The following is a 13,410-nucleotide window of genomic DNA, read 5'->3' on the forward strand; positions in this document are numbered from 1 at the left end:
CGCAGACTAGGCTAATTATAAGTACCCCCGACCCGTGCCCTGGCGTCTCTACTCCAATTTCGTCAAGGCGACATCTTTGGATATAGTGCTTGGCGTAGATTTCTACTCCCTAAAGCCCTAAACACGTCAACGTTTGAGTAAAGTTTTGTGCAATTTCTGGTAGATGAATAAATGACAAAGTGCTGTCAAGTTTCAATTTTTCTCTATTCTTCTACAAGAAATGACACAAAAATTTACACAAACGTTGGATGTGTGCCAGAAGATATATGTTGGCACAAACACCACAAACGCTTCACTCTCGAGATGTTGCATATAAACAACACACCTACAAGGAAGCGATTAAATTATAAAACAGACACTGACACTTGCGTTCAAAGTTGCAGACATGTAGTGAATAAATATCGATGTGCTAAACTTTAGTTAAAAAAGTATTTTGTACTGAGAACAACGATCACTTCCTTTAAGTAAGTTTTAATGGTACACATATTCAGAAAATAGCTTGTAACATGTTATTTATTGTAGTTCCCGGAAGATGACTGGAGATTCCAGTCGAAATATCGGAAACAAATAAAACTTGAAAACCAAAACCATGAAGTCTTTTACTAGAAAAGCCTATAGCCGAATTATACAATAACATATAGCAGTCTGATGTTAAAGTTCGACCGTTTGAAATTCTATCTACATGATTTTCTTGTCATGTAATTTTCATTAGAGATATTTAAATAATATACGATTTGTATATACAGTTTGACAAGTAATTGTTTTCAAACTGAGAAAACGAACACTTTTCATGCATTAATTACTAAAAAATTACAAATAGTTGTGATAAAAATGTCAGGTTTTTTTGCAAAAATAAGTTGGTCGACTTATTTAAGACCAAAATGAATGGATAAATAAAAAATTAACCCGCTTAGTTCAACAATAATAACCAAAAGAATAATTAACATGTACGAGGGCGGTTCGGAAACTTCTTAGCCTATCAATGAAAGAGAATAGTTAGTTTTTCAAAAATATTTTTATTTTTCAATATAATCTCCTGAAACTTCAATACAATTAGTCCAACGTTTTTCTAGCAATTCTATCCCTTGATTAAAATAGTTTTCCTCAAGGTCTTCAAAATAGTGGTTTACAACTGTAATTGCATCTTCAAACGCTTGCCAGCAAGGAATTTTTTAGATTTGGGAACAAGTAAAAGTCACTGGGAGCTAAATCAGGAGAATAAGGTGGGTGATCAAGCAACTCGTACTTTAATTCGTTGATTTTAGCCATTGTTAAAACTCTCTTGTGCGCTGGTGCGTTGTCTTGATGAAAAATTATTTTTTTGTGTTGTAAGCCAGGACGTTTTTCTCGAATTTGTACATTTAATTGATCCAAAAGGTTGCAATAGTACTCTGAATTTATTGTTTTACCCTTTTGCAGATAGTCAATCAATAAAATACCTTTGAAGTCCCAAAATACCGTTGCCATAACCTTACCAGCCGATTGAATTGTTTTTGCCTTCTTTGGGGCACTTCCTCCAGCTTCAGTCCATTGTTTGGATTGTTCTTTTGTCTCTGGAGTATAGTGGTGGATTCATGCCTCATCAACAGTTATGAAACGACGCTTAAAATCCATTTTATTTCGCTTAAAACGATCCAAACAAGCTTGAGAAATGTTCATTCTTATGCGTTTTTTATCGACTGTTAACAAATGCGGCACCCATCTTGCAGAAAGCTTTTTCATCTGTAGTTCTTCATGCAAAATTAAATGGACTCGATCATTTGAGATGCCCATGATATTAGCAATTTCACGCACTTTTATTCGTCGATCATTTAATACCATATCATGCACTTTGGCTACAATTTCTGTTGTTGTTGCTGTTTTTGGACGTCCACTACGTGGTTCATCTTCAATGCTTGTACGACCACGTTTAAATTCAGCAACCCAATTTTTTAACTGTTGCATATCATTATGAATTTCTTGTCCCGATAAACCTTTTTTTGTAAATATTTAATGACAGCACGCATTTCTTATTTTTCCATTGTAAAAAAGTTGCGGATGCGTCTTTTTTGAACACCTGTTTCTATATGAAGGAGTTGCCAGATCAAAACAAAATTTAACATGTGTTCATAACGGAGATGGAAGTTTCCAAAACACTTAACTGTTTTGTTTATACCGCGCTTTTTGTGCTAGGCTAAGAAGTTTCCGAACTGCCCTCGTAATGCAAGGTGCCAAGAAAATGTTTTCAAAATGTAATTGAGGTTCCAAAATACCCCATGTTTTCGGTAAATACTTAAAAATCATGACATGTTATGAATTTTATTCATAACAAGCATTAGTTGCTAACAAGTATCAACAATATTAGGCATGGAATATCTCCACTAAGAGGGTTACCATATGGACCAAGGGGGTACCAGATCGTATTACATGTAAACGATGTCCTATAGGTCTCAAACCGGGAATATCTGAAAACTAAGACATTTTATCTTCTGTAGTTCTTCATCTGTAGTTCTTCATGCAAAATTAAATGGACTCGATCATTTGAGATGCCCATGATATTAGCAATTTCACGCACTTTTATTCGTCGATCATTTAATACCATATCATGCACTATGGCTACAATTTCTGTTGTTGTTGCTGTTTTTGGACGTCCACTACGTGGTTCATCTTCAATGCTTGTACGACCACGTTAAAATTCAGCAACCCAATTTTTTACTGTTGCATATCATTATGAATTTCTTGTCCCGATTAACCTTTTTTTGTAAATATTTAATGACAGCACGCATTTCTAATTTTTCCATTGTAAAAAAATTGCGGATGCGTCTTTTTTGAACACCTGTTTCTATATGAAGGAGTTGCCAGATCGAAACAAAATTTAACATGTGTTCATAACGGAGATGGAAGTTTCCAAAACACTTAACTTTTTTTGTTTATACCGCGCTTTTTGTGCTGGGCTAAGAAGTTTCCGAACTGCCCTCGTAATGCAAGGTGCCAAGAAAATGTTTTCAAAATGTAATTGAGGTTCCAAAATACCCCATGTTTTCGGTAAATACTTAAAAATTATGACATGTTATGAATTTTATTCATAACAAGCATTAGTTGCTAACAAGTATCAACAATATTAGGCATGGAATATCCCCACTAAGAGGGTTACCATATGGACCAAGGGGGTACCAGATCGTATTACATGTAAACGATGTCCTATAGGTCTCAAACCGGGAATATCTGAAAACTAAGACATTTTATGAGTGTTTTTAGTTCACCAGGATGGACTTCCATAAATTTCAATAAATATTGCCTACAGAATAGCTCGATCAGGAGGGTTGCCAGATCGACTAAAAAAGTACCAGGTCTTATTAACAGTAAAAGGGACCAACTAGGCCCACAACCACAGCCTACAAGTGGTTCATTCAACTCAAAATTTATTACGAGATAAGAATATTTCATGAAACAGTCGAAAATAGCACATTTGAAGACTAATATTCCTTAGAAATTTGTGGGGTATAGATTTCTACAATTTTCGCAAATGCTTACTATGACCTACTGGAGACATTTCGTGTACTATAAAGTAATACTGTGACAAAAATTTCTAAGTGACGGGGAAATAATGCTACAGTGTTACCATGGTATACCATCAAAGCCAAAAAAACTTACGGGAATTCCTCAATCTGGCTGTTAATAAATAAAATTGGATGTCTATAACAAGCTCAGTATAATTTAGCAATATCCTCCATATGCATTTCTAACCGATTTTTGTACTTCTTGGTTATATTTTGGTTTGTTTTAGTGAATATCCTTATCCCTAAATTAAGTTTCAGTTAAACAAACCACTTTTAAGATCTAATTGTGGGCCTAGGAGGTCCAGTTTACTGTTATTAAGACCTGGTAGTCGATCTGGCAACCCTCCTGATCGAGTTCTGCTGTAGGAAATATTCACAAAACACTTATAAAACGTCTTAGTTTTTAGATACTCACGGCTTGAGACCTATAGGACATTGTTTACATGCAATATGATCTGATACCCCCTTGGTCTAGATGGTAACCCTCTTACCCCCAGTTTTTGTAAAAAAAATTGTATGTTCTCACACGAAATGTCATTTTTTTTAGATCGATTTACTAGCCTTAGCGCAATTGTGGAACGCTGATTTTTGAATGAGGAATTCTTAACTATATATAGAACATGTCTACGAAGAATTATATCTGTATGTCATCTAGGGGCTGAGCTATGGTTGCCCAAATTATTACGAATATAGACGAACGAACAAAAAATAGTTACAAAAACAGGGGGTTAGTGGGGATATCCCATGCCTAATATTGCTGATACTTGTTAGCAACTAATCATAGTTAAGAATGAAATTCATAAAATGTCATGATTTTTAAGCATTTACCGAAAACTTGGGATATTTTGGAGCCTTAATTACATTTTGAAACCATTTTCTTGGCACTTTGCATTACATGTTAATTATTCTTTTGGTTATTATTATTGAGCTAAGCGAGTTAATTTTCTATTTATCAATTCAATTTGGTCTTAAATAAGTCGACCAACTAATTTTTGCAAAAAACCCGACATTTTTATCACAACTATTTGTAATTTTTCAGTAATTAATGCATGAAAAGTGTTCGTTTTCTCAGTTTGAAAACAATTACTTGTCAAACTGTATGTATATGTATATTTAATAATTAGCATTGTCTGGAAAGAATTAAGATTCTATAGACGAAATAAACAAATGAACATAAAAACATCTGTTGTTTGCCGACATTGCCACCTGTTTTCCAACATTTATTTCCCACAAAATGTGTCAGATTTTTATAAGTGCTTTTTGTTTAATTTAATTTTGACCTATTTCATCAATAGTTTTTGTAATTTTTTAATTTAATGAAATTAAAAGAAAACCGCGTTGAAAATAAATATGCCTCAAAATCATGTGGCCACATAAAAAATTGTTCTGTATACTAATTTCGAAATTTCTTCTCCCATTTTTTGCTTCTCCCACTGCGTTGAGAATGGAGAGAACGTGGGAATGGGAAACATTTATTCCATTGTAAATAGCTCCAATGGGAATGTTCAGAATATGGTTTCGGAGTCGGAGTCTAGGAAATTTTGCTAGAGTCAGATCCGGAGTCGTCAAAAAAGATAGATTCCGGGCAATTAATGGTTCAAAAATTATTAAAAGACCTTTTATTTCATTTCCCTTATGTATATTATAGGAATGTTATACGAAAACTACGAAAAAAATCTTAGCAAAGTAATATAAGCTTAAATGAGCTAAAGGACTATATTTTAAATACTACCCATTACATGCCGGAAATATTTATGTCCAATTTATTGTTTAGAATACACGTAGTGAAGACTACTGATGATCTCATAGAAGGTCACTGGTCTTATCATTATGTCTTCTATAAAAAATTAACCTATTGAACTTATATGAAAGACGTTGGGGTGTTCTAAGAGAAATGCTAGTCATCCTCTATGTCTTTAGTAGATGTGATATTGAATGTAGGGTCTCCTGTCAAACAATTTTATCAAGTTGACATTAAATTATGGACGTTTTTGCTTTCTCCATAAGAAGGTGTATATATGTATATATTTCTACAACCCAGATAGCATTTAGAAGACTGCTTTTTCAAAAATCACATTGAGGAGTCTTTTTAGAGTCCTTTTGGTGATCAAAAATTGATTAAGTCGCTTGTGTGATCAGAAAGGGACTCGAAAGTGACTCCCTGTAATGATTAAAAAGAGTTCAATTTAAAATACAACAACAAATGTGTAGCAATCACAAATAAATCATTGAGGTGTTTAAAATGTGACAATTTTTTGTTATTTATTGTTACATTTTGATAATCTGGAAGACTGAAAAATGCTTAATCAAAAAAGGGTCATACAGGTGTTTGAAAAGTGATTATAATTATGTATATTCTGATCATATTTTGAACAGTTAGGTGATTAAAAACTGATTGTTTTGTTTTATTTTTGTTTGGTTGTAAATAATTCTCATATACACTTTCTACAAAACTTTGATATAAATGTAACGTATAATATTAAGAGTATAGACAAACACAACACATGTTCAGGTTTTGCCAAGTGAAATGAAGAAGCAGTATACTCACCGCGCAACATAAAGAATAATTAAAAGACATAACAAAGCAGAAAAGACAACAAAACAAAGGAAAGAAACAAAACAGAATAAAGAGAAATTTCTTTTAATTTATTTTGTCTAATAAATGACTCCCTAAAGACTCATAAACGATTATAAACATGACCCAAAAAAGACTCGAAAAAGAGTCCCAAAGTAATCAACAAATCACCAATAAATGATTGAAATACGACTCGAAAAAGACTTTATATACTATCAGAAAATGGACAAAAATGACTCGAAACTAATGCAGAGGAAGACTCATTTGTGATTTGCTTAGACGAGTCGCCTGAGGTTATGTTTTCCTACCGACAAAGGAGTCATTTATGATCAGAAAATGAGCTCATATTCCAGCTTTTTAATCGTGCAGTCGGATCAAAAAAGACTCGAATTTGATTAAAATTTTAAAAAAATGCTGGCTGGGAACGAATCAGCAATTTACGATTGTACGGTGAAGCCAGCAAGAGCTTAAAAGAAGGATTCCACATTTGGCAACAACATTTTTTCCAATGGAATAATTTCCTAAGCCCTGGAAAAATTTTGGTCAATTTCGGCTACTCCTTCCAGTCCGACAGCAATGTTAACAATTCCACCAATCACTTTAACCTTCCACCGATTGATCTAAATCCTTTCTGTGGGTATAACCAGTTTTGGCCAACTTTCCGAGACATTTTCACAGCAGTGTGCATTCGCAACTCAAACTTAAGTGCCTTAGAAAAGCTATTCCATTTAGCGCAAAAAAAAGAGAGAAGCTCACGATACTAATTCAAAGAGCCCTCTCAGTAAAGCCGGGTTCACTAGCGTCTGGTCAAATTTGTGTGCTAGGTATGAAATTTTAATCAACGGCCAATTGAGACTGCTATTTAATCTAACCCAATTGCAAGTTGTAGTATATTTATACGTTGATCACTACCCTTTATTTTAGATACCTAGTGTAAACTGTTCTAGTTACACTATGCAACACTGAGAATGCAAACAACTTCTAGTATGCATTTTTCGAAAGTACCCTAATAGGGTTTTGTCCTGTCAGATCCAGTTCGGATTTTATGGCCTTATCTAAACCGGGCTAAATCTACACTTTTTTGCATTTATCAGACCTTTATCTCCGAAACGAATAGGAATTTAGCCTTGCTGTCTTTAGCAATATTGTAGCCCTAAACTAGTAGAATTTATGTTTTGAAAAAACCACATCAGAAAAACTCCATCTAGGGCATCAAAATCTATAAAATATAGAAAATTTTATACAATTGCGGAAAATCTGGTCAGTATCGGCTAAACTATTGGGAGTTGAACCAAGTAACCTTTTGCAAGAATCTTCCAAATTCCAAACTCTAAAATGCTTACTTTATGTTGCTTCAGCGGTATTTTGCATCATATCTTTTACAACACGTATTTCAAAAACTGTTCACACCAACAGTTTATTCTCTCATTTCGGATTTCACTACATTATTGACATTTTTATTAAATCGTCGTTGAAAAATGTACTGAAAACAACGGCATAGAGGCATTTTACAACAACGACTTGTTCTGCAGAGTTGTGTATTACATTCCAGGGAATATTTTTCCAAAAGAAACTATTTAGAAAAAATTAACGGTTTTGGGAATACGGTGCGAAATGTATAAAAATTGTGGAATTTTGAAATTTGAAGCAATAAATGTAGTTATTCGAGTTCATTATTTCTCCAAACATATTATTCTGGTCTTTATCTACAAATTTGCTTCAGGGGTCAGAAGAAGATTCGCATTGGTTTCAGAGATATACCCCCGAATTTCTTTAAAAACTCAATATTTAACCATGTTTAGATGGCGCCATAAAATCCGAGCTGGATCTGACACAACAAAACCCAACTAGGGCTTCTTGTCGTTTGGGTCTGTACTTTCAAAAAATCCTCAGTTCGAATTGTTTGCACAAGATCACCTTAAAAATGCTGCACAGTGTTATTAAGCAATTATAAACTAAGAGACATAATATTTGTTTACGCTCTCGAGAGCTCAAGAGTGAGTGTGGTGTTATTATGTTTGTGGGCGTTGTTGGTCGAGAGGTAACCAACGACTGTTGAGCGAGTTAGTCATTGTTAGACAACGAAAAGAATAAACACACACTCGCCCTCGGCTCCCGTAAATTGTTAATTAAAAAAGTCTTTCACACTAAAATTCAGAAGTGGAATTAACACGCCTGTCCATAAAAAATTTAACAATTTTTTTTTAATATTATTACCATTATTGCCTGAAATCAATATGTTGGTTTAACGGAAAAAAGAAGACGAACAAAAATTACTGAAACCCGGTTAGTAAAACAAAACAACAGCGTTAAAAAAAGAAGACGAACAAAAATTACTGAAAATTGGTTTGCAAAACAAAACAACAACAAACATGGATAAAAAAGTCGTGTGTGAAGCAGATGTATAGAAAGAGGTAAATGCGGTGGGAGCAAACATACAAAATTTAACAATGCGACAAAAGAAATTGATAATAGCGGTTAATGATGAAGATGTGCAGTACGGGGTGAGGGCGAACAAAAACAAGAAGTGCTACCCAATGAAGAGGTACAAGAAGAAAAAACAAAACCTACAGAACAACAACTATAGCAAACAGAAGGAGTGCCGGATGTAACACAAGACAAATTTAGTGAGTGGCAGCATGGAGGAACTTTTGGCAATACACAAAATTTACAGTCGCCAAAAGACAAAGTGCCGCTATGTAAAAATACAGAGAGAATAGAATTGCAAAACAATACAGACAACATGGAGCGAAGTGCCAAGAACGACCTGAAAGAAAAAGAGTTTGAGCTTTTAAAAAAAGAAAATTATAATTATCAAAAAAAAAAAAATACAGTTGGACAAACATGAGTTATTGGAATACGTCATTGATGGCATCCCCAATATACAGCTTTGCCGTCAAACCTTGATGCAAAGATTCAGCGATGTAACCGAGTTGTGCAGATCGTTGGCTGCGATAAAGTTACCGAAAAGTACAGAATCGAAACGAAGTGCTGCTGCAGACTAAGCTGATGTTCCTTGCTACAAGTGCAACAGTATGGGTCATTATGCGGCCGACTGCAACAAACCACGACGTCAACCAGGGACGTGCTATGCATGTGGCGACGCAGGTCACACCTTGTCTGGTTGCAAAAAAAAACAAGAAGAAAGATGCAGCCTTTGGTGATAATAATTATGTAAGGTACTTTAGTTATAGCCCTGTGAATTTAATTAGGAGAGACGCATTGCCGGCCGGATCGGAAATTTTGCCATCTTCAAATATTAGTTACATTGGAATAAATTATTCTTCATTAATAACTTTTGGGTTTATTTCTGTTTTCCTCAAATATAATAATAAGAACATTGAATTGAAGTTACTGGTAGTTGATGATTAAATATTCGGTGCTGTTGGGAAGAGAATTTTTGGAACAAACTGGTAGCAAGCTACTGTTGTTCGGTGACGATTTGGTAGAAGAACCACGACAAAAGTTAGAGCTTCCATTGCGACCATTAGATAATTTACAAGTTTCCGAGTTTGATTCCGACAGAAAATATTTAGAATTTGCAAACGAAATATTAGCAATAGATATTTCGTCAAATTATTAAGATTACAATTTACAGACTGGAAGTAAAGTTCCACATTGTGTTTTAGCCGACCTAAACGTACTGTTCAAAGAAACCTACGTGAGTATGGTACGTCCAGAGGTACCGCATATACGTTACGAAATGAAGCTTACCCTGGACAGTTCCAAGCCTTTCAATTGCCCACCAAGACGGTTTCGTATGCTGAAAAACAAGAGATGCGGAGAAAATCGAGAGTTACAGAAAATCTCAGATGACTATTTGCTGAAAGGTATAATTAGGGCCAGTGAATCTGAGAAGGCTTCACCTATAGTCTTGGTAAAGAAAAAAATTTAAGACTTGAATAAAGTTACAGCCAAACATAATTACCCTATCCCGTTAATAGATGATTTGCTGGAAACCTTAACCGATAAAACAATTTTACGAAGTTAGATCTTCAGAACGTCTTTCATCATGTCTTTATGAACGAAGATGCCATAAAATATACAGCATTCATTACGCCACTAGGGCAATACGAGTTTCTGCGCATGCCGTTTGGCTTAAAAAAATAGCCCGTCAGTTTTCCAAATGTTTATAAATGCCGTTTTCAAAGATCTTATTCGAATGGGGGATGTTGTTGTCTACTTAGATTATATTATGATTGCTACGATTGAGTATACACGACATCGTGAAGTGTTGAGAGAGGTTATGTCAAGATTAGTCGAAAACAAATTAGAGCGTCTAGATAATGTCAAATATCTGGGTTACATAATCGACCAGTCAGGTATAAGAGCCGACGACAGGGGTTTAGAAGGCATACGAAATTTTCCGATACCTGATTTTTCGATAATTGCTAAACCACTCTACGATTTGATTAGAAAAGATAAAAAATTTGTGTTCGGTAAGTTAGAGCTTGAAACGTTCGAATTATTAAAAAGTAAACTCCTACAAGCACCAATTTAAGCGTTATACAACCCGTCGGCAGAAACAGAATTACATTGTGAAGCTAGTGCATTAGGTTTCGGCGCCATTCTTATGCAAAAACGGGACGACAAAAACTGACACCCGGTGTTTTATTTCTCTAGACGTATAACAGACGTAGGGATGGAAGATACCAGGTCCTGACCGGTTTTAACATGGCAAAGCCCAGGATTTATCTTGGTCCCTCTTTCATCTCAAGTGGACTCTGACCTCCCCGTGGTGTCACCTTGGGGAACTGCCTTTAACACCCGTTAAAGGTAGTGAGCTAACATGTGCCGCGCGTTCACCCATAGGAACGTTAAAAACTTGGGTTTGGGCGTCGGGTTAGTAACCCTCCCCTAGAAAAAATATCCTACTATGAAAAAACGAAAGAAAAGAAAAACAAACCCCTCTAAAGTTGACAAACCCCGCAAACGTTTTAAGGACCATGATCTGCGAATCTGCACCTGGAATGTTCGCACTCTTTATAGAGAAGGTGCAGTCTTCGCATTGGCAGACGTACTTGAAAAGTACAAGGCCGATATTACTGCCATACAGGAAATACGATGGATTGGGAAAGGCGTCACAACAACACCTAAAGGTGACGCACTGTATTATAGCTGCCATGACGTAAAGCATGAGTTTGGTTGCGGATTCGTAGTAAGTCGGAGACTAAAACATCTGGTATCCAGCTTCGCCCCAGTGAATGAAAGACTTGCTGCAATTCGAATAAAAGCTAAATTCTTCAACATCAGCTTTATTTGCGCTCATGCACCCACTGAAGAAAAGGACGAACAGACCAAAGATATATTTTACGAGCGCTTAGATGAAACATATGACCGTTGCCCTGCCCATGACATTAAAATCATTCTAGGCGATTTTAATGCCAAAATTGGAAAGGAGAATATCTTTGGCCCAACAGTCGGGAAATTCAGTCTCCACAGTGAAACATCTGACAATGGTATGAGGCTGATAGACTTTGCAGCCGCAAAAAACATGGTAGTTAGCAGTACCAGATTTAATCATCTCGATATTCATAAGGGCACCAGGCTGTCTCCAGATCAAAGAACAAGTAATCAAATTGATCATGTTGTGATAGATGGAAGACATTCATCCAGCGTGTTGGATGTATGATCGTTCCGAGGCGCAAACATTGATTCGGACCACTACCTTGTTGCAGCAAAGGTACGTACCCGTCTAAACGTCGCAAATAAAGCACGAACAGACACAACGCGGAAGTTGGACATCGATAGGCTGCAAACACAACAGATAGCCACAGCATATTCCACTCAACTAGCCCAATTGCTTAACGCGAGCACTCCTTGTCCCGATAACATAACAACACAATGGCAAAATATTGCCCACTCCATGCAAACAGCCGCAAAATCCATACTTGGATTCCAGAGACCTCCTCAAAGGAATTCATGGTATGACCAGGAGTGTCGTGCTGCTACCGAAGATAAAAATGCGGCATATAGAGCTACCTTACAATCAGTAGCAACGCGTAGCGCACGAGAGAGATATCGGGAGGAAAGGAGAGAAGAGAAACGTCTTTTCCGCAAGAAAAAGAGAGATATGAAAAAGCGGGAGTGTGAAAAAATCGAGATGTACAAGAGCCAGAATGAAGTCCGAAAATTCTACCAAAGAGTGAAACATCAAACATATGGCTTTGGTACAGGCACATCCTCCTGTAGAGACCAGCAAGGTAATCTGGTAACAGATACAGATAGCGTGCTCAGGATATGGAAGGAATATTTCTCCAATCTGCTGGTGTCCAATAGTAGCGAAGACGATGATACCACAGATCCAATCCCAGAAGATGGTATAGAATGTATACCACCCGGCCAAGATGAGGTAAAAACAGCAATCAACCGGCTGAAGAATAATAAAGCAGCAGGAGCCGATGGCTTACCTGCCGAGCTGTTTAAAACCGGAGCCGACGCGCTAATAAGGTGCATGCATCAGCTAGCTAGCACCATCTGGCAGGAAGAACGCGTACCCTACGATTGGAACCTGAGCATCCTATCTCCCGTCCACAAGAAAGGAGATAAGACTGTATGCTCCAACTATAGGGGCATAAGTCTTCTCCCTATTGCCTATAAGATAGTGCCAGGGATATTGTGCGAACGATTAAAACCAATGGTCAACGAAATAATTGGACCATACCAATGTGGCTTTAGACCTGGCAAGTCCACCATTGACCAGATATTTACCCTGTGGCAAATCCTAGAGAAGACCCAAGAGATGCAGATTGACACATTTCACCTTATTGTCGATTATAAAGCAGCATTCGACAGTCCCCTCCGATCAAAGGTATTCCATGCAATGTCTGAATTTGGTATCCCCGCAAAGCTCATCCGGCTTTGTAAGATGACTTTAACTGATACTAGGTCCGCAGTTAAAATCGGAAAGAACCTCTCCGAAGAATTTTGTACCAAAAGAGGTTTCAGACAAGGAGACAGCCTTTCGTGTGACCTATTCAACATTTTGCTGGAAAAGGTAATACGAGATGCAAATGTCAAAAGAAATGGCACAATTTACACCAATAGCCACATGTTACTTGCCTATGCTGATGACATAGACATCATGGGACGATCAGTAAAGGAAGTAACTGATACCTTTAGGAAGGTCGAAGCAGAATCTGCGAAAGTGGGTCTGGCGGTAAACGGCGAAAAGACCAAATTGATGGTGTCGACGCGCAAAGCGTCCATAGAGCTCGGACCAACTGTGGAAGTTGGTACCTACAATTTTTGAGGTAGTTAAAGACTTCGTCTACCTCGGCACTGCCATAAACACAA

This window comes from Musca autumnalis, unplaced genomic scaffold (assembly GCF_047663935.1).
Source record: "Musca autumnalis isolate F117 unplaced genomic scaffold, ASM4766393v1 scaffold_2, whole genome shotgun sequence".
NCBI classification, from domain to species: domain Eukaryota; kingdom Metazoa; phylum Arthropoda; class Insecta; order Diptera; family Muscidae; genus Musca; species Musca autumnalis.